This window comes from Orcinus orca, chromosome 2, assembly GCF_937001465.1.
Source record: "Orcinus orca chromosome 2, mOrcOrc1.1, whole genome shotgun sequence".
NCBI classification, from domain to species: domain Eukaryota; kingdom Metazoa; phylum Chordata; class Mammalia; order Artiodactyla; family Delphinidae; genus Orcinus; species Orcinus orca.
The window spans coordinates 104,336,308-104,357,180 of NC_064560.1; the positions used below are offsets into that span (position 1 = coordinate 104,336,308).

The 20,873-nt window shown below is 39.8% G+C and overlaps 1 protein-coding gene across 1 annotated transcript in view; it reads right to left on the reverse strand.

The window, feature by feature from the left end:
• UNC13C (unc-13 homolog C) overlaps nt 1-19,073 on the reverse strand; it is a 790,070-nt gene extending 770,997 nt beyond the window's left edge. The window contains exons 1-4 of the mRNA XM_049705963.1: nt 18,952-19,073; nt 17,595-17,700; nt 15,810-15,877; nt 13,992-15,098 (exon numbers count right to left, since the gene is read on the reverse strand). The gene's annotated coding sequence lies outside the window, so the exon portion shown is untranslated. The remainder of the gene's footprint in view (nt 1-13,991; nt 15,099-15,809; nt 15,878-17,594; nt 17,701-18,951) is intronic.
• Between the last annotated feature and the right edge of the window lie 1,800 nt (nt 19,074-20,873).

Genomic DNA, 20,873 nt, shown 5'->3' on the forward strand with positions numbered 1-20,873 from the left:
GTCCTGCACCCACACCCCAGCTGGAGGGGAGGTAGGGAAACCAGCATTTCTACCTCTACGGTGAAGGAGGTTCACAAATTAGGCAGCTAAAAGGAATGAAAAATGTTTACAGCAGTGATGTTTTTCTTCTTCTTTATGCTTTTCCATATAGCCTACATTTTTTTTTTACAATGAATAGTATTACATAATAAAAATTTGTTTAAATAAACTTTTTACACTGGAGTTTCCTTTTCAGGTCTTTTAACCATGAATCTCTGGTATCAGTTCACCCTCTAATGGAGACAAAGAGGAAACACACAGGTGGATGACACTATTGTCTTTCGATCTTTCTGGAGTACACTGTTAAATGTAATACCACTTCACTTCATAGATGAGTAAACTAGGGCTGAGAGATAAGAAACATGATACACCAAAGCCATGTGTAAAATTAATCAGGATATCTTTATATAGTCTTCTCTTTTAGTTACTCCCATAGACTATAAAGAGCAGCATTACGGCGTGATTTGAGGGACATTCAGAATCCCTGCATCAACCCTTGGCTTTTTGGTAGTAGAAGAAGAGTGGGCTAAATGGTAAGCTGGGTTCAGCGTTTAGCCTATTAGCTGGCTATGTGAACTTTGGCAAGTAACTTAACCTCTCTTTACTTCAGTAGTTTTTCTGTTGGCAAAAGGGAGTAATAATAGCAGTTCCCATAGAGGCTATTTCTAAGGAATGAATGAGTTAGCATTTCACAAAGAACTTAGAAAAGTTCATGGCACTTCATAAGCACTAAATGAATATTTATGGAATGAAATGAGCAAGAAATAGGGCAGAGTTCTCATTTTAAACTGGGTCAAACTTTGCTGACCCTTCAAAAAGAGTTCAGCTGATAATGGTAAAATAGCTTGAAGAGGCCAAACTACCCACAGATTAAAGTTTTAAAATTCAAACAGAATTATTTAAGAAGAAAACCCTTTTGGAGACACTGGAGAACAACCAAAAGCAGGAAGAAACTGGAAGGACATCTACTCTGGAAAAACAGGAATTGCACGTGGTGAGATTGAGGAATCTGGGGCTTCTTGCCTGAGGACAACCCCAATCCGGACAGCAGCTCTGGCCAGCAGAAGGCCAATGCCTTAGTGCTCTGAAGCATAAGAGGCCAGTGTTCAGGGTTTGCAGAGCAAAGAGAAAACTACAGAGAAGAGCTCAGAAGAGAAGAGCCACATAGGGCACACATAGTCCTATGCAACCAATATTGCCCTGAAATTTGGCTGACCACTAAACTAATATTCACAGGGGAGATTACAGAGGAACTAGTTGGAAAAAAAAAAAAAAGCTGGAAACTACAGATCTGAAGGAAAAGTCAGCTACTGACTGACTACAGAGGGACAGAGTATGGAGTTTGAGTTCAGCCAAGTTAACGTCCTGACTAAAAGTCAGTCTTCCATGTGTCTACTATGTATTATTTATAATGTCAGGTACCCAGTAGAAACTCAGTAGACGTGCAAAGAAACAGAAACACGTGACCTACACTCAATAACAAAAGAGGTCAAAATAAATCCAAATTCACAGGACCCAAATGGGCTGTGCAAGAGTGACCTTCTTCCAAAGAGTACAGTATGGAAAGGAGGAAGAAGGTGTAACTTTACAAACAGTACTTCAGCCAGGTGATTAGGGTCAGCATCAACACTCATAATTCATGCCAACAGTATGTACCTTTGATACGATGTAATGAGTATGGCACTTTACTTTTGTTATATTTCACCTCAAAAACCATAACTCCTGCCTAATCATCATGAAAATATCAGACAACTTTGAATAGAGGGGCATCCTATAACATACCTGACCAGTATTCCTCAAAATCTTCAAAGATTATCAAAATACAAGTCTGAGAAACTGTTACAGTCAAGAGGAACAATTTTTACTTGGTGTTTTCTTTTATTTACATGTGCTACTTAAAAAAAAAAAAAAAACTCTGCTTATTTGGGTCATGTCAATATCACATATAAGTGATATCATATAATGTTTTTCTTTCTCTGACTGACTTGCTTAACTATACTATTCTCTAGCTCCATCCATACTGCTGCAAATGGTAATATTTCATTCTTTTTTATGGCTGAGTAATATTCCATCTTCTTAAGCCAATTGTCTGTGGATGGACACTTGGGTTGTTTCCACGTCTTGGCTATTTGTAAATAGTTCTATGAACATTGGCGTGCATGAATCTTTTGAAATTAGAGTTTTCATCTTTTCCGAATATATATCCAGAGTGGGATTGCTGGATCATATGGTAGCTTTACTTTTAGTTTTTTAAGGAACCTCCACACTGTTTTCCATATTGGCTGCACCAATTTACATTCCCACAGTTTTGGTGATTATTAATACAGCTGCTAAAAACATGTACATGCAGGTTTTTGCATGAAAAAACATTTTCAGCTCAATTAGGTAAAAACCTAGGGCCTAGGATTAAAATTGCTGAATCTTGTGGTAAGACTCTTAAGCTTTATAGCAAACTGCCAAACTATTTCCAAAGTGACTGTGCCATTTTTGCACTGCCACCAGCAATGAATGAGAGCTCTCCTTGCTCCATATCCTCATCAACATTTGATGCTGTTAAGGTGTTGGATTTCAGTCATTCTAATAGGTGTGCATGGTATCTCAATTTTCCTTTAACTTGCAATTCCCTAATGATACATATGCTGAACATCTTTTCATATGCTTATTTGCCATCTGTATATCTTCTTTGGTAAAGTATTCAGATCTTTTGTCTATTTTTTTTTTTTTTTTTTCAGTACGTGGGCCTCTCACTGTTGTGGCCTCTCCCATCGCGGAGCACACGCTCCGGATGCGCAGGCTCAGCAGCCATGGCTCACGAGCCCAGTCGCTCCGCGGCATGTGGGATCTTCCCGGACCGGGGCACGAACCCGCGTCCCCTTCAGCGGTAGGCGGACTCTCAACCACTGCGCCACCAGGGAAGCCCTTTTTGTCTATTTTTTAAAATGTATTTTATTTTTTTATGACTTTAGAGTAGTTTTTTTTTTAGAGTAGTTTTAGTTACATAACAAAATTGAAAGGAAAATATAGTATAATGTCAATTACATGCAGTTAATTGATGGTGCTATTTAGTTCAACTATATCCTTACTGATTTTCTGCCTGTTAGATCTATCAATTACTAAAAAAGGGATGTTGAAGTTTTCAACCATAATTATGGATTTATCTATATTTCCTCGGTGTTCTATCAGTTTTTGCCTTATATATTTTGATGCTCTGTTGTTAGATTCAAACATGTTAAGTATTGTTATATCTCCTTAGAGAATTGACTGATTTATCAGTATGTAATGCCCTCTTAATTCCTGGTAAATTTCATTGTTCTTAAGTCTGCTTTTTCTGAAATCAACATAATACTCCATCTTTCCTTTGATTAGTGTTATCATGGTATGTCTTTTCACATCCTTTATTTGTAACCTATCTGTATCTTTATTTAATATGAGTTTCTTATAGACAACATAGTTGGGTCTTGTGTTTTTATCTACCATGACAATCTCTGTCATTTAATTGGTGTACATAGATTATATTCACATTTAAAGTGACTATTGATATAGTTGAATTAATATATACCATGTTTTTTTTTTTTTTTTTTAACATCTTTATTGGAGTATAATTGCTTTACAATGGTATCTTAGCTTCAGCTTCACAACAAAATGAATCAGTTATATATATACATATATTCCCATATCTCTTCCCGCTTGTGTCTCCCTCCCTCCCACCCTCCCTATCCCACCCCTCCAGGCGGTCACAAAGCACCGAGCTGATCTCCCTGTGCTATGCAGCTGCTTCCCACTAGCTATCTACCTTACGTTTGGTAGTGTATATATGTCCATGCCTCTTTATCGCTTTGTCACCGTTTACCCTTCCCCCTCCCCATAGCCTCAAGTCCATTCTCTAGTAAGTCTGTGTCTTTATTCCTGTTTCACCCCTAGGTTTTTCATGACATTTTTTTTTTTAAATTCCATATATATGTGTTAGCATACGGTATTTGTCTCTCTCTTTCTGACTTACTTCACTCTGTATGACAGACTCTAGGTCTATCCACCTCATTACAAATAGCTCAATTTCGTCTCTTTTTATGGCTGAGTAATATTCCAATGTATATATGTGCCACATCTTCTTTATCCATTCATCCGATGATGGACACTTAGGTTGTTTCCATCTCTGGGCTATTGTAAATAGAGCTGCAATGAACATTTTGGTACATGACTCTTTTTGAATTATGGTTTTCTCAGGGTATATGCCCAGTAGTGGGATTGCTGGGTCATATGGTAGTTCTATTTGTAGCTTTTTAAGGAACCTCCATACTGTTCTCCACAGTGGCTGTATCAATTTACATTCCCACCAACAGTGTAAGAGGGTTCCCTTTTCTCCACACCCTCTCCAGCATTTATTGTTTCTAGATTTTTTGATGATGGCCATTCTGACTGGTGTGAGATGATATCTCATTGTAGTTTTGATTTGCATTTCTCTCATGATTAGTGATGTTGAGCATCCTTTCATGTGTTTGTTGGCACTCTGTATATCTTCTTTGGAGAAATGTCTATTTAGGTCTTCTGCCCATTTTTGGATTGGGTTGTTTGTTTTTTTGTTATTAAGCTGCATGAGCTGCTTATAAATTTTGGAGATCAATCATTTGTCAGTTGCTTCATTTGCAAATATTTTCTCCCATTCTGAGGGTTGTCTTTTGGTCTTCTTTATGGTTTCCTTTGCTGCGCAAAAGCTTTTAACTTTCATTAGGTCCCATTTGTTTACTCTTGTTTTTATTTCCATTTCTCTAGGAGGTGGGTCAAAAAGGACCTTGCTGTGATTTATGTCATAGAGTGTTCTGCCTATGTTTTCCTCTAAGAGTTTGATAGTTTCTGGCCTTACATTTAGGTCTTTAATCCATTTTGAGCTTATTTTTGTGTATGGTGTTAGGGAGTGATCTAATTTCATACTTTTACATGTAGCTGTCCAGTTTTCCCAGCACCACTTATTGAATAGGCTGTCCTTTCTCCACTGTACATTTCTGCCTCCTTTGTCAAAGATAAGGTGACCATATGTGCGTGGGTTTATCTCTGGGCTTTCTATCCTGTTCCATTGATCTATCTTTCTGTTTTTGTGCCAGTACCATACCGTCTTGATAACTGTAGCTTTGTAGTATAGTCTGAAGTCTGGGAGCCTGATTCCTCCAGTTCCTTCTTTCGTTCTCAAGATTGCTTTGGCTATTCGGGGTCTTTTGTGTTTCCATACAAATTGCAAAATTTTTTGTTCTAGTTCTGTGAAAAATGCCAGTGGTAGTTTGATAGGGATTGCATTGAATCTATAGATTGCTTTTGGTAGTAGAGTCATTTTCACAATGTTGATTCTTCCAATCCAAGAACATGGTATATCTCTCCATCTATTTGTATCATTTTTAATTTCTTTCATCAGTGTCTTATAATTTTCTGCATACAGATCTTTTGTCTCCTTAGGTAGGTTCATTCCTAGATATTTTATTCTTTTTGTTGCAATGGTAAATGGGAGTGTTTTCTTGATTTCACTTTCAGATTTTTCATCATTAGTATATAGGAATGCCAGAGATTTCTGTGCATTAATTTTGTATCCTGCCACTTTACCAAATTCATTGATTAGCTCTAGTAGTTTTCTGGTAGCATCTTTAGGCTTCTCTATGTATAGGATCATGTCATCTGCAAACAGTGACAGCTTTACTTCTTCTTTTCCGATTTGGATTCCTTTTATTTCCTTTTCTTCTCTGATTGCTGTGGCTAAAACTTCCAAAACAATGTTGAATAATAGTGGTGAGAGTGGGCAACCTTGTCTTGTTCCTTATGTTAGTGGAAATGCTTTCAGTTTTTCACCATTGAGGATGATGTTTGCTGTGGGCTTGTCATATATGGCCTTTATTATGTTGAGGAAAGTTCCCTCTATGCCTACTTTCTGCAGGGTTTTTATCATAAATGGGTGTTGAATGTTGTCAAAAGCTTTCTCTGCATCTATTGAGATGATCATATGGTTTTTCTCCTTCAGTTTGTTAATATGGTTTATCACATTGATAGATTTGCGTATATTGAAGAATCCTTGCATTCCTGGAATAAACCCCACTTGATCATGGTGTATGATCCTTTTAATGTGCTGTTGGATTCTGTTTGCTAGTATTTTGTTGAGGATCTTTGCATCTATGTTCATCAGTGATATTGGCCTGTAGTTTTCTTTCTTTGTGACATCCTTGTCTGGTTTTGGTATCAAGGTGATGGTGGCCTCGTAGAAGGAGTTTGGGAGTGTTCCTCCCTCTGCTATATTTTGGAAGAGTTTGAGAAGGATAGGTGTTAGCTCTTCTCTAAATGTTTGATAGAATTCGCCTGTGAAGCCATCTGGTCCTGGGCTTTTCTTTGTTGGAAGATTTTTAATCACAGTTTCAATTTCAGTGCTTGTGATTGGTCTGTTCATATTTTCTATTTCTTCCTGATTCAGTCTTGGCAGGTTGTGCATTTCTAAGAATTTGTCCATTTCTTCCAGATTGTCCATTTTATTGGCATAGAGTTGCTTGTAGTAATGTCTCATGATCTCTTTTATTTCTGCAGTGTCAGTTGTTACCTCTCCTTTTTCATTTCTAATTCTATTGATTTGAGTCTTCTCCCTTTTTTTCTTGATGAGTCTGGCTAGTGGTTTATCTATTTTGTTTATCTTCTCAAAGAACCAGCTTTTAGTTTTATTGATCTTTGCTATTGTTTCCTTCATTTCTTTTTCATTTATTTCTGATCTGATTTTTATGATTTCTTTCCTTCTGCTAGCTTTGGGGTTTTTTTGTTCTTCTTTCTCTAATTGCTTGAGGTGCAAGGTTAGGTTGTTTATTCGAGATGTTTCCTGCTTCTTAAGGTGGGCTTGTATTGCTATAAACTTCCCCCTTAGAACTGCTTTTGCTGCATCCCACAGGTTTTGGGTCGTTGTGTCTCCATTGTCATTTGTTTCTAGGTATTTTTTGATTTCCTCTTTGATTTCTTCAGTGATCACTTCATTATTAAGTAGTGTATTGTTTAGCCTCCATGTGTTTGTATTTTTTACAGATCTTTTCCTGTAATTGATATCTAGTCTCATGGCGTTGTGGTCAGAAAAGATACTTGATACAATTTCAATTTTCTTAAATTTACCAAGGCTTGATTTGTGACCCAAGATATGATCTATCCTGGAGAATGTTCCATGAGCACTTGAGAAAAATGTGTATTCTGTTGTTTTTGGATGGAATGTCCTATAAATATCAATTAACTCCATCTCGTTTAATGTATCATTTAAAGCTTGTGTTTCCTTATTTATTTTCATTTTGGATGATCTGTCCATTGGTGAAAGTGGGGTGTTAAAGTCCCCTACTATGAATGTGTTACTGTCGATTTCCCCTTTTATGGTTGTCAGTATTTGCCTTATGTATTGAGGTGCACCTATGTTGGGTGCATAAATATTTACAATTGTTATATCTTCCTCTTGGATCGATCCCTTGATCATTATGTAGTGTCCTTCTTTGTCTCTTCTAATAGTCTTTGTTTTAAAGTCTATTTTGTCTGATATGAGAATTGCTACTCCAGCTTTCTTTTGGTTTCCATTTGCATGAAATACCTTTTTCCATCCCCTTACTTTCAGTCTGTATGTGTCTCTAGGTCTGAAGTGGGTCTCTTGTAGACAGCATATATAAGGGTCTTGTTTTTGTATCCATTCAGCCAATCTGTGTCTTTTGGTGGGAGCATTTAGTCCATTTACATTTAAGGTAATTATCGATATGTGTGTTCCTATTCCCATTTTCTTAATTGTTTTGGGTTTGTTATTGTAGGTCCTTTCCTTCTTTTGTGTTTCTTGCCTAGAGGAGTTCCTTTAGCAGTTGTTGTAGAGCTGGTTTGGTGGTGCTGAACTCTCTCAGCTTTTGCTTGTCTGTAAAGGTTTTAATTTCTCTGTCAAATCTGAATGAGATCCTTGCTGGGTAGAGTAATCTTGGTTGCAGGTTTTTCTCCTTCAACACTTTAAATATGTCCTGCCAGTCCCTTCTGGCTTGCAGAGTTTCTGCTGAAAGATCAGCTGTTAACCTTATGGGGATTCCCTTGTGTGTTATTTGTTGTTTTTCCCTTGCTGCTTTTAATATGTTTTCTTTGTATTTAATTTTTGACAGTTTGATTAATATGTGTCTTGGCGTATTTCTCCTTGGATTTATCCTGTATGGGACTCTCTGTGCTTCCTGGACTTGATTAACTATTTCCTTTCCCATATTAGGGAAGTTTTCAACTATAATCTCTTCAAATATTTTCTCAGTCCCTTTCTTCTTCTCTTCTTCTTCTGGAACCCCTATAATTCGAATGTTGGTGCGTTTAATGTTGTCCCAGAGGTCTCTGAGACTGTCCTCAGTTCTTTTCATTCTTTTTTCTTTATTCTGCTCTGCAGTAGTTATTTCCACTATTTTATCTTCCAGGTCACTTATCCGTTCTTCTGCCTCAGTTATTCTGCTATTGATCCCATCTAGAGTACTTTTAATTTCATTTATTGTGTTGTTCATCGTTGCTTGTTTCATCTTTAGTTCTTCTAGGTCCTTGTTAACTGATTCTTGCAATTTGTCCATTCTATTGTCCATTCTATCTCCAAGATTTCGGATCAACCTTACTATCATTATTCTGAATTCTTTTTCAGGTAGACTGCCTATTTCCTCTTCATTTGTTAGGTCTGGTGGGTTTTTATCTTGCTCCTTCATCTGCTGTGTGTTTTTCTGTCTTTTCATTTTGCTTATCTTACTGTGTTTGGGGTCTCCTTTTTTTTTTTTTGCAGGCTGAAGGTTCGTAGTTCCTGTTGTTTTTTGTGTCTGTCCCCAGTGGCTAAGGTTGGTTCAGTGGGTTGTGTAGGCTTCCTGGTGGAGGGTACTAGTGCCTGTGTTCTGGTGTATGAGGCTGGATCTTGTCTTTCTGGTGGGCAGGTCCACGTCTGGTGGTGTGTTTTGAGGTGTCTGTAGACTTATTATGATTTTGGGCAGCCTCTCTGCTAATGGGTGGGGTTGTGTTCCTGTCTTGCTAGTTGTTTGGCATAGGATGTCCAGCACTGTAGCTTGCTGGTCGTTGAGTGAAGCTGGGTGCTGGTGTTGAGATGGAGATCTCTGGGAGATTTTTGCTGTTTGATATTATGTGCAGCTGGGAGGCCTCTTGTGGACCAGTGTCCTGAAGTTGGCTCTCCCACCTCAGAGGCACAGCACTGAGTCCTGGCTGCAGCACCAAGAGCCTTTCATCCACAGGGCTCCTTAATTTGGGATGATTCGTTGTCTATTCAGGTATTCCACAGATGCAGCGTATATCAAGTTGATTGTGGAGCTTTAATCCGCTGCTTCTGAGGCTGCTGGGAGAGATTTCCCTTTCTCTTCTTTGTTCTCACAGTTCCCAGGGGCTCAGCTTTGGATTTGGCCCCGCCTGTGCGTGTAGGTCGCCGGAGGGCGTCTGTTCTTTGCTCAGACAGGACGGGGTTAAAGGAGCCGCTGATTCGGAGGCTCTGGCTCACCCAGGCCGGGGGGTAGGGAGGGTCACGGAGTGCGGGGCGGGCCTGCAGCGGCAGAGGCCGGCGTGACGCTGCAGCCTGAGGCGCGCCGTGCGCTCTCCCGGGGGAGCCGTCCCTGGATCCCGGGACCCTGGCAGTGGCGGGCTGCACAGGCTCCCCGGAAGGGCGTGTGGCTAGTGACCTGTGTTCGCACACAGGCCTCCTGGCAGCGGCAGCAGCGGCCTTAGCGTCCCATGTCCGTCTCTGGTCTCCGCACTCCTAGCCGCGGCTCGCGCCCGTCCCTGGAGCTCTCTCAAGCAGCGTTCTTAATCCCCTCTCCTCGTGCACCAGGAAACAAAAAGGGACGTAAAAGTCTCTTGCCTCTTCGGCAGGTCCAGACCCCTCCCCGGACTCTCTCCCGGCCAGCCGCGGCGCACCAACGCCCTGCAGGCTGTGTTCACGCCGCCAACCTCAGTCCTCTCCCGGCGCTCCGACAAAAGCCGGAGCCTCAGCTCCCAGTCCCGCCCGCCCCGGCGGGCGAGCAGACAAGCCTCTCGGCTGATGAGTGCCGGTCGGCCCGATCCTCTGCGCTGGAATCTGTCCGCTTTGCCCTCCGCACCCCTGTTGCTGTGCTCTCCTCCGCGGCTCCCAAGCTCCCCCACTCCGCCTCCCGAAGTCTCCACCCGCGAAGGGGCTTCCTAGTGTGTGGACACTTTTCCTCCTTCACAGCTCTCTCCCGCTATTGCAGGACCCGTCCCTATCCTTTTGTCTCTGTTTAGTTTTTTCTTTTGCCCTAACCAGGTACGTGGGGGGTTCCTTGCCTTTTGGGAGGTCTGAGGTCTTCTGCCAGCGTTCAGTAGGTGCTCCGTAGGAGTTGTTCCACGCGTAGATGTATTTCTGGTGTATCTGTGGAGAGGAAGGTGATCTCCGCATCTTACTCTTCCGCCATCTTCCCGGAAGTCCCCCTATACCATGTTTTTAACTGTTTTCTCTTCATTGCATTTGTTGTTTGCTCCTTTTAAAAATCTTCTTTTTCCCCCTTCTCTGGTTTTAATTGAATATTTTACATGATTCCATTTTCTCTCCTTTCTTAGCAAATCAATTATATTTCTTTTTCTCCTTTTTTAGTTGTTGCCCTAGAGTTTGCAATATAACTTACAACTAATCTAAGTTTACTTTTCAAATAACACTATCTTATTTCACAGGTAGTACAGGTATCTTACAAGAGTATTCCCAATTCCTTCCTCTCTTCTCTTCTAACATTGCTGTCTTTCATTTTATTGATACTTATCCATATGCCTTCATCACAAAATATTGTTACAATTACTACTCTGATCAATTGACTATTAGATCAATTAAGACTAAAAAAAAATAAAATATTTTACTTTTATTTAGTCCTCTGATACTCTCTTTCTTTATGTAGATCTGAGTTTCTGACCTGTATACTTTTCCTTTCATCTGAAGAATTTCTTTAACAGCTCCTGCAGGGCAGGTCTACTGGTGATAAATTTCTGCAGTATTAATTTTTCTGAGAAAGTATTTCTCCTTCACTTTTGAAGGACATTTGCTGAATACAGAATTTTAGGTTGGTGTTTTTTTATCCAATCTATATTTTAAATATTTTACTCTACTCTCTTCTTTTTTGCATGGTTTCTGGCAAGAATTTCACTGTAATTCTTATTGTTTCTTTAATGGTAAGGTGTTTTGTCCTCTGACTTCTTTCAAAAACTTCTCTTTGTCTTTGACTTTATGCCATATGTTTTTTGGTTTTTGGGTATTTTTTTAATCCTGCTTAGTGTTCTCTAAATTTCCTGGTTGTGTGGTGGTTTGTTTTCTGTCATTAATTTTGGAAAATTCTCAACCATTTTATGTTCCTTTCTCTCTTTTCCTTCTAGTATTCCAATTATTCATATGTTATATCTTTTGCAACTGTCTTATGGTTCTGATTTTTTTCTTTTAAATTATTCTCCTTTTCTTTGAATTTCAGTTTGGGAAATTTTACTGATATATCTTCAAGCTCGCTGATTTTTTTCCTTGGCCATGTCCAGTCTGATGAGCCCATAAAAGGTATTCTTCATTTCTGTTACAGTGATTTTGATTTCTAACATTCCCTTTTGATCTTTCCTTAGAGTTTCCATATCTCTAACTTACATTACCCATCTTTTCTTTCATGTTGTCTTCTTTTTCCACTGGAGCTCTTCACAAATTAATCAATTAATCATAGTTATTTGAAATTCTCTATATGATCATTCTAAAATCTGTGTCACATCTGAGCATGGTTCTGATGCTTGCTATGTGTCTTCAGACTGTTCTTTTTCTTGTTTTTTAAGCATGCCTTGCAATTTCTTATTGAAAGCAGGACATGATATAATATATCAAGTAATGGGAACTGAAATAAACAGGCCTATAGTGTGAGGTTTTATGTTGCTCTAGCAAGGAGTTGGGCTGTGTTTAAAGTCTGCTGTAGTGTAGCCATCAATGCCAAGGACTTTGGTTTCCTCTAGTGTCCTTGTTTTTATTTTTATTTTTCCTTCTCTTGTTTTTGGGTTTCAAAAATTGAGTCCGTATCTTGCACCTCTCAATTGCAACCCACTGTTATTATACTGAAGCCCTGTTGATGCAGTGGTAAGGTGTGTGGGGGGGAAGTGTATTGTAAGCTTATAATTTTACAGTGGGCCTACAACCCTGGGTGTGACCTTCACAAAAGTTTCTTAGCCTTTTTTTTTCTCCTTTTAGGTGAGACAGAAAAGCTACAGGGACTATAGTTGGCTTATCACCCTGCCCCTGAGTCAGATAAGGTTCTGATAAAGGATTTTCCCTTGCTTAAATTAAGGATTTTCCCTTGCCTTTGTCATGGAGTCTATTCTGTGGGTATTTCAGATGGTCACTTTTCCCTCTCCTGACCAAAATGGAATTTTTCTCAGATCTATACCTTGAAAACCTCTTAGGTTTCTGGAGAAACCCCCCCACACACACACCAAATGGGGAACCTCTAAGCCTAGGACTCTGGTAGTTTCTTACTCTCAAGCTAGTCAACGCTCAGGCTCCAGGAATTCATCAATAAAATGGACAACCTGGAAGAAATGGACAAATTCTTAGAAAGGTATAACCTTCCAAGACTGAACCAGGAAGAAACAGAAAATATGAACAGACCAATCACAAGTAATGAAATTGAAACTGTAATTAAAAATCTTCCAACAAACCAAAGTCCAGGACCAGATGGCTTCACAGGTGAATTCTATCAAACATTAGAGAAGAACTAACACCCATCCTTCTCAAACTCTTCCAAAAAATTGCAGAGGAAGGAACACTCCCAAACTCATTCTATGAGGCCACCATCACCCTGATACCAAAACCAGACAAAGATACTACAAAAAAGAAAATTACAGACCAATATCACTGATGAATATAGATGCAAAAATCCTCAACAAAATACTAGCAAACAGAATCCAAGAACACATTAAAAGGATCATACACCATGATCAAGTGGGATTTATCCAAGGGATGCAAGGATTCTTCAATATATGCAAATCAATCAATGTGATAAACCATATTAACAAGCTAAAGAATAAACACCATATGATCATCTCAATAGATGCAGAGAAAGCTTTTGACAAAATTCAACACCCATTTATGATAAAAACTCTCCAGAAAGTGGGCATAGAGGGAAACTACCTCAACATAATAAAGACCATATACGACAAACCCACAGCAAACATCATTCTCAATGGTGAAAAACTGAAAGCATTTCCTCTAAGATCAGGAATGAGACAAGGATGTCCACTCTCACCACTATTATTCAACATAGTTTTGGAAGTCCTAGCCATGGCAAATTAAAAAAAAAAAAAATCCCACAAGGACTCAGAGGCAAAAAATACACAAATCAATTTTCACTGCAAAGTAAAGGAGCTGTTACAGTGGGAAAAAAAAAAGTGATTTCTGATTCTTGAATGGTTTGGCTTTAAGTAAAATATTGGCACGCATGTAATAAATCACAATGATATTTTGTGTTATTTTATATAGCCATTAAAAATGTTGGCATGGATCGAAAAAAAAAGGTGCCAATTAATTGTTTTTAATCTGTTTAAAGCTCCAGTTGTTTCTGCTCATGTAAGCTGATCTCAGCTGAGATTCTCTCTATTCACCCCTCTCTCCAGATTTTGGAGCAGCAGTTGCCTTCTGACCTAGGTCTCTAATGAGTCGTTTTTCAGCATTTTTTCTTGTTGTAAGAATTAGAGTGATGATTTCCTAGCCCTCTACAAGTCAAACTGAAACCCAAAGTCTCTTACATATCTTTTAATCTATAACTTTTCCCTCACTGTCTTTCTTCCCTCACAATTTATTTGTTGAAGAAATTGGATTCCCACATTCTAAAATTTGCTGATTGCCTCCCTATGAGGACTTTTCACACATTCTTTTGGCTCCCATATATATATATATATATATATATATTTTTTTTTTTTTTTGCGGTACGCGGGCCTCTCACCGTTGTGTCCTCTCCCGTTGCGGAGCACAGGCTCCGGACGCGTAGGCTCAGCGGCCATGGCTCACGGGCCCAGCTGCTCCGCGGCATGTGGGATCTTCCCAGACCGGGGCACGAACCTGTGTCGCCTGTAATCGGCAGGCGGACTCTCAACCACTGCGCCACCAGGGAAGCCCTAGCATGACTATTTTATAGGAGTATTGTGTAATTCCATTAGGAGAAACATAATGTCTAGTTCTTTCTCATTTTTGTGACATTAAGACTGGGCAGTAGGCTTGCTGTTGTCAGCCTGATCTACCATTATAAAGCTCCCCATTAGCAATTCACCTAATGGTTTTAAGAGCCATTAATGATCATGGCCTAAATCCATTATTTCATTAGGAGTTCAATGGTGATATTCTAATTCTACCATTGCTTCCACAGTTATTCGCTGAAATTCTTTTAAAAAGTCTTTCCCAAATTAACTACTTGGCACCCTTAAATACTATTTGTACAAAAAAATTTAATATAAATGCTTGATTGTTTTACTCCATTTACCAGTTTTCAGCATAAAGTTTTGGTTTCATACCATCTTCCAAAGATGACTAATGAGAGTTTTTGTATGTGAGCATCATTAAGAACTAATGGATTTTAACATATTTGATGTATCTCAATCCATTATCATTATTATTCTTTTTTGCTGCTAATATTACCTCATCTTTGGCAAGTGCAACCCCTTCAAATTGGCTCTGGTGTCCATTTAACATGAATTCCGTCATCTTTAATAGTTTCCTTGTCTTTCACATAGGACAAGATATTCCAGACATATTTTGTGCATTTCCTGGCGCAGAATTGGTATCAGCCACTTCTCCAAGGAGCTCAACTCTCTCTAAGCCCTATACTCTTAATACAAACCACATATATAAGACAGTATGAAATATCAGTGATGATGGGTTGTAATTTGCTAATATCTGATACCAATCTGTTGGCTGTCTGCCCTTAACTATATATAAGATGTTTATTGAAATAGCAAATGTGGGAATTCCCTGGCGGTCCAGTGGTTAAGACTCCACGCCCTCACTGCTGAGGGCCCAGGTTCAATCCCTGGTTGGAGAACTAAGATCCCATAAGCTGTGCAGAATAAAAAAAAAAAAAGCAAATGTCATTACTGCAGATATTTCTGTAAAACAAAGTAAATGTCTCAGTCAAAAATCTACTTGCTTTGGGTAACATTCCATACAATTCCATTGTACCAAAATAATATTTATCTATTTCTGAAAAACCAACTTGGTATTTTCCCTTTCTAGCTATCGTTTATTTGGATACCCTGTTCATACTTCTGCAATATCAGCTCTCCAGCCTTATTCCAACCTTCATCTTCCAACTGCACCCATCCTCTCCCTAACCCATTTAGATCTTATTTTCATTTCAATTCTACCTAAGTACCCAACACCCATCCTAGACATCCTGGTCAATGAATGTGTGGAATTCCCAACCTCAGATGAACTTTACTGTTTAGTCATTTTCTTATCCCACTCATATTCTGTTATTGTCCCATAAAGGAGGACACATGGCCTGCTCTAAGTGTGTACACAGCAATTTGTCCCTCCTCACTACCTGACAATTCTTTTCCACCTCTTCAGCAGTGCTTTTCTGCAGAGGAATCCTGTGAGCTTGTTAAGATACCATTCTGATTCAGTAGGTCTGAGGTAGAGACCAAGTTCTGCATTTCTAACAAGCTCTCAGTGGCAGAGGCCACTGGTCCTAGACCACACTTTGAGAAGCAAGGCTCTACTGTGCTGCCGCTATACGCTCCTATAAGGAGATATTTCAAACACATACCTTTCTCCTTAATCTCACCCTCTGTTCTTCTCTAATCTTATGCTTGATGGTCTCCCCCATTACTTCATCTAAAAGAAAAGGTTGACAACATCAGGTGGGAGCTTGAGCAATTGATACACTACTACCTTTTTGACAATGAAAAAACTGTTACATCATGTGGTAGTTTTAAAACATGTTGTGGATTATTTTTCATTTCCTCTATTCAAAAAGGGAAGTCTAATTCCCCTCCCCCAGAACATAGACCAGCCTTAGAGACATGCTTCTAAAGAATTGCAGAGAAAATGAGGCTGAGTGACTTCCAAGGCTAGGTCATAAAAGGAACACAGCTTCTACTTGCCTCTCTTTGAACCATGTACCTTTGGAACTACCCTGAAGCTGCCTTCCTAGAGAGGCCAGGTAGAGATAGAGATGCCTGCAGAGCCCCAGGTGTTCCAGCCCAGCTGTTTGAGTCTTCTCAGCCCAGGCACCAGATAAGTGAAGGAGCTGGTCTTCAGATGATTCAAGCCCTAGCCATTGACTAAAACAACTGCATGAGATACCAAAAGCCAGAACTTCCCTGCTGAACTACAGGCAACTCACAGAACCATGAGCTAATAATAAACAACTGTTAATGTTCTAAGTCACTGTTCTGAGGTGGTTTGTTACACAGCAAGAGATAATTAGAAACATATCATATTTCCCCTTTGCCCCGACTGCCAAAAACTTCAGAGCCAAATTTGACACTGGATCACTCCTATGATATTAGCTATCGTGGTTACAATATTTGCTTCTTCTTTCTAAGTCCTCATTTTTCCTGTTTACTAACTTTATTATTCCTCTGTCTTTTGTTTTTTTGTAAACTGGCTCAAATTATTTTAGAAAATAGAGGAGGTACAAATAAACAATAATTTCCTATTTCTCTCCCATTTACCTTTACATTCTCATGTCTCAATTTATTTTCTTTCATTCTTTCATGTTATCTCAGAAAAAAAAATCCTATTTGTTTTCACTTCTCCAGTATCTTTAATCTTTTGCTACCTGTCTCCATTCCATGTGATTTTAAATAAGTACAAAGTTCTATCTTGAGAAAATGTTTACTCTTTGACTACTGCCACTTTTATTCCTTTTTTTTATTTTTTAATTTTTTAAAACATCTTTATTGGAGTATAATTGCTTTACAATGGTGTGTTAGTTTCTGCTTTATAACAAAGTGAATCAGCTATACATATACATATATCCCCATATCCCCTCCCTCTTGCGTCTTCCACCCACCCTCCCTATCCCACCTCTCTAGGTGGTCACAAAGCACCGAGCTGATCTCCCCGTGCTATGCAGCTGCTTCCCACTAGCTATCGATTTTACATTTGGCAGTGTTTATATGTCCATGCCACTCTCTCACTTTGTCACAGCTTACCCTTCCCCCTCCCTGCGTCCTCAAGTCCATTCTCTAGTAGGTCTGCGTCATTATTCCCGTCCTGACCCTAGGTTCTTCGTGACCATTTTGTTTGTTTATTACTTTTTTATTTTCATAGTCAATCTTCTGAAGAATGTTTCACTGCTGTTTTACTGAAGCTCAAAGTGAGTCTTCACCGATATATCAGTATGTGAAATACAACTGCTTCTCCAAAATAATCATGTGAGTATGGCTGGTGCTTTAATTTAACACAGAAAAACCTCAATAAAGTGTTACTTTTGTTACACACAAAACATTCCTCAGTAGGCACTCAAAAACACCTCTTTAATTATTGCATGTATCTCCAGTGGACATTTTTTGCCCATCTATCCTTTCGCAATTTGTGAAAGCACCTTTGTTTCCAAAACGTTGCTAATTACATCTCCAACATTCACTCCGCAGTAGCACTGTATATCTTTCACCATTTGGTCCAGTGGATTATCTTTGCAAAACAAAAGCCTGGTAATGACAGGAAAAGTGACATTTTTCATTAATATTTAATTGTGTTGTGTGTGTGGTAATGCAATAAATCCCCCCTCTTTGTCACTGTCCTCCTGAACTCTGAACAAATGTCTCCTCATTCTTTACTATGACATCTGTCCCCAGCACTGATGAGCACTAATTAGAAGAATTGATTGGGGAGAGGGGCTTGTCACTGAGTACAGAAGGGAGGAGAGGCTCTGGGCCAAGATTGGTCCAGGATCAGAAACATGTTTGCAGCATCACTGGGAGTGGGTGTGATGAATTTCAATAAGAATGTCAGACCATATTCTCTGCATCTAATGAGTGTTGTTCTATGAAGTTCTAATTTTTAGAAGCTGATTATTTATTCAAATTTCTACTTTTGGAATTACCAATTCTCTTCTTAAAACCATTCAGTGGTTCCCACACTTCCTGGCCTGGCTTATAATATCTTCCCCGTCCAGTCTCATCCTTGCCTCTTTATCTCTTCCCTTCCATTTCCATTTCACAACTGACAGAAAAGCTTACCTGTGTTTCCACCAAACTACACTATTTGCTTTACCATAGTTGTGACACACTGTCTTGTTTAACCCAAGATCTGCAGACGCTGTTCTCTTTGACTAGATTTCTGTCTCCCATTCTTCTTGCCCCAAACCCCACCTTACCATTTGTCTTATTATCACCTGCTACCCCTCAAATCTCAACTGGAATATCAACCCCCCCAGAAGGTCTAACTACCCACAATGGGATCAACTGCCCTTTCTTGATATTCATATAGATCCTATCATATCACTACAAACACTATATTGAACTCACCTTCTCATGTGTCTGAGGGTGGCGGGGGGGGGGGGAATCAGTTTTTTCTTTTAACATTGTATCTCCTGTACCCATAGAACTTAACACAACACCGGGCACATGATACACTTGCAAGGAATGTTATATGTTGAATGAGAACTGCACCTCCTTTCCTTTCAATGCTTAAAAACAGCACATTTTATACATTTGGAGGTAGGTTTGGTTTTTTAAAATAGTCAAAAGTTATTCGGATTAAGTAGGGAAATAAAACAAAGATCAAGTTTAATAAAATATTTTTGAGGGGATAAAAAATATAACTACTACCTCTCCCCCTGAAAAAAAACCTTACAATTGCAGAATAATGAGGCTGATTTTGAAATGTCACTGAAAACCACACCAAAGAAGGATTTAGAGTATGAGAAATAACATCTGAGGAGAATGAAAATATCACACCTTAAAGAAGTTCTTTTCAATGAGACAGTTTTCCTTCAGCTGTATAAGGAGAAACTATGCAGAAAAGTGGTTCCAGTGGAAAACGTCCTGCAGTGGAGTTCCAAGTGAGACAGGCTGGGACCTGGGACACTTCACCAGAGTGTGTGCACCTGGACAAATGTTTCCTTGAGCAACAGAATACAAAGAAACTATAAGGGACTAAAAATAACTGCACACGTGTGTAATTGGTGCAGTTATGAACAACAGGATACACAAAGGCCACAAACCAACTGCCACTTCTGAGACGCAGGGAGCAAAAGCAGGGTCCTGCATGGGATCCCTGCACACAGCACCACCAAAGGCCTGAGCAGACCTCCGAAGCCACGCCTCCTGCCCAACCTATCTATCTATCTGTTGTTACCCCTTTTAAGGACCCAAGGAGCTCCTCTCTGGAGCGAGCAAGGGCACCTGCTACTTGTCTTTGCTCCCTTGTGCTGCAGCAGGAGTCCCAATAAAGCCTTGCCTGAGTTCTCATCTGGCCTCCTATCAATTTCTATTGATTAAAGAGTCCAAGGGACTCCCCTGTTGTTGCAGTGGTTAAGAATCCGCCTGCCAATGCAGGGGAAACGGGTTCGAGCCCTGGTCCGGGAAGATTGCACATGCCGCAGAGCAACGAAGCCCGTGCGCCACAACTACTGAGCCTGCGCTCTAGAGCCCGCGAGTCACAACTACAGAGCCTATGTGCCACAACTACTGAAGCCTGCACGCCTACAGCCAATGCTCCCCTAAAAAGAAGCCACCGCAATGAGAAGTCCACACACTGCAACAGGAGTAGCCCCCGCTCGCCGCAACTAGAGAAAGCCGGCACGCAGCAACGAAGACCCAAAGCAGCCAAAAATAAATTAAATAAATAAATTTACTTTAAAAAAACAGAGTCCAAGGACCCAGGTTGGTAAAACAAATTCTGTCTCTAGTTCTGGCATTGGCTGGGCATATGACCTTTGGGGGAAAGATTCCACCACGTGTTTCCTTCCCCTTGGCAAAAGAATGGACTAAAAGTACTGCTTATCAGGACACTGCTACACTGTGAGTATTCTGGGGCCCTGATAGTAAATGCCATGAGCAACTCCAAGCATGTACTGCCCCCTGGGGAGAACTACTGCCTGATGATCTTTCCAGTCCTTTACTGTTCTCTTTTGGGCTGCACCCCACTGGCCTGCGAGTCTTGAAGTTGCCCAGAGATAGCAACAGAGACATCGATGATTTATTGGACAAGGAGATCTTACACAAAGGGTCCTGGAGCAACACCCCACTGTGTACAGGTCAGAGCGAGCAGGAAGAACATGGCATTAGCCTTAGCTACTCAGGGGAGAAGGAGGCTACCATTTATAGGGCGCAATTGACATCAGGTGGGCTCATCAGTTAGGAGCTACTAATTAAGCCCTATAATTAAGAGAATTGGATAATCATCTGAGTGAAGCAGGGCCTGGCGGAGCAGGCGAGTACAGAGGGCAAGAGAAGAGCCATCTTGAATGGCCTGATCATACATCTATCATCCTAAAAAAGAAGCAGGGACTTATTAACTTGACTAGTTTTTTACAATCATCACTCTTGTTTCCAGGAGCGGTCTTAGGAGGTTCAGCCAATTAGATTGCTTTTCTGATGTGACTCTTTCTCATTATTTGGGCCCTGTTTGGATATCTGAAATTTCATCATAAGATTCTTAATCTGGCTTAAAACAGTGACATTTTGGGACTCCTGCACATGTACTAGATCCCTGAGAAACTCAAATTAAGGACTTAAGTGAGGTTTACTTGTTATGTGGAAATAAATAGAGAAGAAAGAACTAATCAACTAGCCTAAAATTAGGAAGATCTTGATACAGTTTTAGCAATTATAATATTTCTCTCTAGGGAAGAGAGATAAAGGTAGTAAGCACAGGG